The sequence below is a fragment of the Delphinapterus leucas genome, chromosome 4, assembly GCF_059928025.1.
Source record: "Delphinapterus leucas isolate spDelLeu-1000000601 "Yukka" chromosome 4, BTC_Dleu_Yukka2, whole genome shotgun sequence".
Classification (NCBI taxonomy): Eukaryota; Metazoa; Chordata; class Mammalia; order Artiodactyla; family Monodontidae; genus Delphinapterus; species Delphinapterus leucas.
In genome coordinates, this window is record NC_143132.1 from 62,711,963 (window position 1) to 62,718,289 (window position 6,327).

Below are 6,327 nucleotides of genomic sequence, written 5' to 3' on the forward strand. Positions count from 1 at the left end.
CCTTCTTTCCTGTTGCCATTTCAGATCATTCAGGGCCACAGACTCACTGAGACAGGATTTTTTTTCCCCTTGCCATTTCACTTTCTCAGTGCCAAACATCTACTGTGGCTTCCAACGAATCAAGTTCTCCTTCCTCTCCTCCCCTGGAAGCTCACGCTCCCAGTAAAATGTCAAAAATAAAGTGGAAGCAAGGCTTTCCCAGGCTAGACTTGTAAACAGAAAGCAAGAGTGCCAATCTTCACCAGCAAACTGACCCACAAAGCTTACTGGATTCAGTTAAAGAGATTGAGAAGAAGGTCAGCTACGAAAAACAAAGGGAACTCTCTCCATAGTTACTTCTGATAGAGCTCCACCAACCCAGAAATAAAGCCTTGTCCAAGGCAAAGGAAACAAAAAAGAGGGCACATTAGGTGAGGTCTGGGAAAGCAATGGGCTCTCACAGGTGGCTTCTCTGCATGCTCTGTTTGTCTATCTTCTCTTTCCCAGGGAATGACTGCTTCTATATTTATTCTCTGTGCTCACTACCCACCCCATTTCCATACTGCAATGTCTACTAAAGTGTAATGCTTAAAAACTCCATTTCTTTTGAGCCATAGACACACAGAAGCACGTATATATCATATATAGATATTTATGTAGTAAGACTGCCTCTCATAGACATAGAGTTGTATGCATACAATGTACGAAAATATAAGAATGCCTTCCTTCTTCTAAATTAACATTTACATGCTTATCTAACTCTTTGATAACTACAGCTTAAGATATAGGTGATGCTGACTTAGAAAGACCTTACAAAGTTCATGGACATTAACATAAAAACTTATACACCCAGAGTGTTCACTTTTCCCATATTCATTCTTATAATCAGTGAAAACAAATCTTGCTAAGAATAGCATAAATTTATATAGAGTGCTTCACTTGTAAAGGGTTAATGATGTTAGGGAATATGAATGCTAGCAGTTGACATGGCATGCTTATGTGTTTGCGAAAATATTTTCTGCATCATGTCCAAATCCCTTTGCAAACAGATAAATTACTCTATAAATCTTATTACTCCATGTGGATAAATCACACATGCAGGTTTCACAGGGCTGGAGAGAGCTAGAAGGGAAAATATGCTTTGGATGGTAGGATCTTTGGGATTCATAATCACGCAGTGCTCAGGAAATGAAGACAGGAGCACTCACACATTAGGATTTTCTTAGTTTTTATACTCCGCAGCAGCATACACACACCACAACACACAACCCACACATCCCTCTCTAACAAGGCAAGAGATCCCAAAGCAGGACACTGTGACAACCAACCAAATTTATTTCTGAGAAAAGGAAAGAAAACTTTGCTGCTGTAGGCTGCTCTGCTATAGAACTGCTCCCCGATGCCCCAGGGTTTATGCACTATCAGCTCCTTGCACACAGATTAGATGCTTCTTTTCTATCAGATACTGCTTTTTATTGCCACAACAAACAATATTAGCCAGGTAGACAGACTGACACTAGGTCATTTCATTTGGATGAAATGAGATTTTAAAAGATCTCCAAGGAGAACATTTTCTTTCATTATTCATTTATTTATTTATTTATTTATTTATTTTTAGTATCTGATAGAAATTCAAGGAAAGCTATAAGAAAGGACAAGGAGTATATGCAGTGGATGGCGAGGGGAAAGAGAGAAAAGAAACACAGGAAAACAGGCTAGCAGCTCTTTAGAAACAGAATTCTGGCTAGGTTACATCTGAGTTTCTCCAGCTCACTGTCCCTTACAGGGGTCAAACTCCAAGGACTTGGGACTCTTCCTTTCCAAATTTCAATCCCAAATTATATTTCGGAGTTTGACAGAGCTGCATAGAGATAAGACGCTGAGGTCAATAATCAATTTGAAATATCCATTTAACGCCAGGTTAATTCTTTCCTAACCTCTGTGCTAACACTCCTATTCTTAAATATTAGCAATTTGGCAAGTTCCTTTTTTTTTTTTTTTCCTTCTGTTCATTCTTGTGTTGATTTCTATCCACATTCCAGAAAAGGCTCAGTAATCAACCAAAGTTCTAAGATTGATTTATTGCCCTCCATGTCAATGAGAAGATCCTTACGGAAAGTCTCCTATCCAAACTATTGCTGGGGCAGAGCGAGAGCCTTTCTGTACGTATCCACACGTACAAACACATATACACCACGGAGAATGCAATACTGTGTACCACTCTGAGCGCCATAATTCAACAAACTCTTCTTTCTCAGTTAAGGAACCCCAACAAAACTCTTAAGTACAAAGAATCTGCAATCACAAAAGCAAAAATACTGCCCGAATGTCACTAACACCATGGATGAAATTAGCCTTTCTCAGCAAGAGAAGCAAGATCCTAGGAACGAAACAACATTTAACCAACCCTGCTGATCCTTGACAGTGACCAGAATCCCCTTGAAATTTGCTGGCAGATACCTCGACCAGTCTGTAAAAGGCGCACACACACACACACACACACACGCACACGCACACACACAGCACAAGCCTGCAGCATCAGGAGCTGGAGTTCATGGAGAACACACACACTCTTAAGCGCCACAGAAAAGTTGCCCGAAAGCCCTACCTGAGGATGGCCGTGTCCCCCTGCCTCACGGTGATGTTGTCGGTGCCTCGGTTAAAATCCACGCTGCGAACGGGCAGTCCTGTGGGAAGAAGGCAGAGCAATCTCAGTAGGACCAGCGGCAACTGTTTCCGATCAGGCTGAACTCTGGCGACCATGGTGGCCACGCCGAGGTGCGGGGTCGCGGGCTACTCTGGAGGACGTGCGTGGGCCTGCTGCTCGCCGAGAGGGCTTTACAAACGGAGGGCTTTCATCCACGGCAAAGGCGTAACGGGCTTTGCCAATTTGTGGTCCTTTCCACTTTGCCTCTCTCTTTCCCTCGCTCAGTCTCTTTTGCCTCTAAGACTCAACAAAGCCCTCAAAAACCCGAGAAGAGGTGGGGAAAAGTCAAAGAAACAAAATTTGAAAGGAGAGAGTACAAAATATAAAACCCTCTAGAAAAGATGAAGAGAAGACGGCCAAAAAGAAGATGTTCTCTGGTCTCTCTGTGGCTGGATGCTCCTTTGCCAGCGTCTGAGCTGAGCCTCTTGCCTCCGTAACCCACTTTCCCGGTGGGCGAGGGAGCCGGCACCCAGCCTGCCAGCGAGTGTAAAGAAACCCACACAGCAGCGGCAGCAGCCCAGAGTCTCCCTCCCCTCCTCCCCTTCCTGTTTCTCCCTCCAGTCCCTCCCTCCCGCCCTCCCTCCGCTTGGCACCTCCCCCGTCCGCCGCGGATTCCAACAGCCCCTCGGAGTCATCCCCTCTGCCCTCCCCTCAGCGTGGCCCCTCGCTTTCCACAACTGCCCCCTTCAGCAGCCGCCAGCCTCAGTGAAAGCCTGATGCGCCTTTAGGTTGTCAGGACAACAGCTCCATCTGAGGCCTGGCTGATTTCCTTAAGAAGAGGGAATGGAGCTTGGAGGTACCGTGCAAGAGAAAGGGGAAAAGGAGAGGGACTCAAGCTCTAAAACAACAGGAGAAAGAGTCCAGGGAAGGAGAGGCAAAGAGTGAGAAAGAAGGAAAAGGGAGAAAAGAAGAGAACACCAAGAGAAGGCAAACCTTGACAGATGGAGGGAGTGAAACAGAGAAGGACAGGAAAGCCTGAGGGAGTGAAACAGAGAAGTACAGGAAAGCCTGAGGGGTGGAGGGGGACCAGTGCTGAAAGATGGGATGAGGAATGCAAAACAGAAGAAACTTGACAGTGGAGTCTAAGATTAAAAGCCAAAGTCGATTTCAAAACTAAATATTCCTCCAACTGTCTTTTCATACCCACATCTTGTTCACTCTTTCCTCTCTCTTTCACGGGATTAATAAGGTTTATTTTCTCTCCTTCCTTTATCCCCTCCCCCTCTTGGAGCCCCCTTATGAAAGATGGATTGGACACAATGCTGGTATTGAGTGGTCTGAAGTGTGAATGCTTGGTTTGTCTTTTCCAAGTGCCAGCCTCAGCAGCTGATCCCTGATCCCTAAATCAACTTCACTCTCCAGGAAACCCTTACTGGGTTTCCCACACATGAGGAATGGTATTAAGGATTATTGTTTCAATGGCACGTTGCTGTTGCTTCCCAAATTTTTACTGACACTTGCTTCTCAAAATGTCTATATGCAAGGAAGGAGATTCGTATATCAGAAAGCTTGTCACTTACAGGGTGACACTAAGGCTGCATACAGCACTCCAGTGAATGGAAGACAGGTTACCATCATTTGTCATTCCTTCTACTCCATGAGTCAATCCAAGTGATAAGGGCCATCAGGGGCCTACGGTGTTAGTCACTCATGTGAGAGCCCCCAACTATTAGACATCTCCCTCAGAACCCATGCTGAGCATAAAAGATGGAAATGGACCAACCCAAAACTTTTTGTTTCCTTTAATTTTATTTACTGGAATAGTTAAGGCATTCACACGGTGCAAAAATCAGGTGATACAGAATGCTGTAGAGTGAATTGTAGTTATCTGTCCTATCCCTGTCTTTTTTTTTTTTTTTTTGCCGTACGCGGGCCTCTCACTGCTGTGGCCTCTCCCGTTGCGGAGCACAGGCTCCGGACGCGCAGGCTCAGCGGCCATGGCTCACGGGCCCAGCTGCTCTGCGGCATGTGAGATCCTCCCGGACCGGGGCACGAACCCGCGTCCCCTGCATCGGCAGGCGGACTCTCAACCACTGCGCCACCAGGGAAGCCCCTATCCCTGTCTTTAGGCAACCCATTTCTCCTATTTGGCGGCAGCAAATATTTCCAGGTTCTTATACATCTTTCCCTAAATATTCCATGTCCATACAAGTAAATGCACAAATACACATACACACACTCACGTATTATGCTCACCCCTCTTATTTACACAAATGATTAGCCAAGGACATTTGAAAAAAAGGCATATGTTTAGGAATCGTTATCAAACTCCACCGGAGTACAAGCTTAAGGAGGCTCTTACTGTGCTGACACCTACCTTGCCCGCACCAGAATATTCAAAGAGTTTATCTGCAACATTTTATCAACTTAAAAGGTAGATTGACTCTTACAGATTATGTGAGGAAAGGAAGGAAGACCTTTTGTTTTTTTAAGAAAAGAACTTGAAGGATTGGAATCCAAACTGTCACAAATTCAAGATTGGTGGAGTTCAATTAATTTTGTTTTTACTACGCATTAAATTTATATAAATCAAGTTGTTTTATATTGAGGCTAATAAAGAGTCCCAGATAATAAACCAATAATGTTTTACCACTAATTTGTAACTGAGCTGTTTAAAACTCGGGGCCCATTTTGCCAAGGGAAAAAAAAATGGTTAAGTGCTGGTTGAACAACAAAACACATAATTCTGTGGTTCCCAGTATCAATGGGAAAATGAGCTTCGAGTGCCAAATGGAGATGGGAGGATTACATAACTCTATGGCGAGAGTGCAAGGAAAAGAGCACCCATCCCCACCCACTGCTGCCAACAAGCTTCACAATCCCTGGCAGGATTCTTCTGAGCTTTTAGAGATGAAGGGTTGGCTTAGACAAAGGTTTAAATATAACATTTTTTGGGTGGGTGGTGTTTGTCCCATGTTAGGAGGAAGAAAGAAAAAAAGGACCGGGGCTACTAGAACATCTGTTTCCTTTGATGATGGCAGGTGAATGACATGACCCTGCAAGGAGAACTAGATACAGAGGGGAAGGATCAGATGTATCAAGGGTGTGAAAATTCTCTTGCATCAGTGGACTATACTTTGAATGAAGAAAGAAGGAGGTTTTTCCAGGGCAAGGAGAAAGTATGGTGGGGTGGTAGCATATTGTTTGCGGTAGATGCCTAGACATGGTTGTTGACTACTGCCTATACCTGTAATCTCAAGTTACCTGTAGGACTTGTCTGGTCCTCGGACAAAGCATAAAGTTTAACATACTGGTGTACAAAATAATTCACACCAAAGTAATAGGAATGTGAAATCTGTAGCAAATCAATCAGATCTGGAGTTTGTCTCCATAATCACTCCGAGAAAAGGATGTATAAAGTTAATCAGGATTATAATCAGAATTGTAATAGACCAATGCCTAACTTACTCAAGAGGATAAAATCATAAGTACATATTTATATAGAAAAAGATCACATAATGCAATTAAAGTTTTTTTTTTTTATTAATTTCATTAGATAAAGACCATTTCTTGGCAACTTTTATTGAACTAAACTGACTTACTGTGTGCGCTGGAAGTAAAACACAAAAAAGAAGACAACATTTTTAGGGACTTCCATGGTGGTCCAGGGGGTAAGACGCTGCACTCCCAATGCAGGGGGC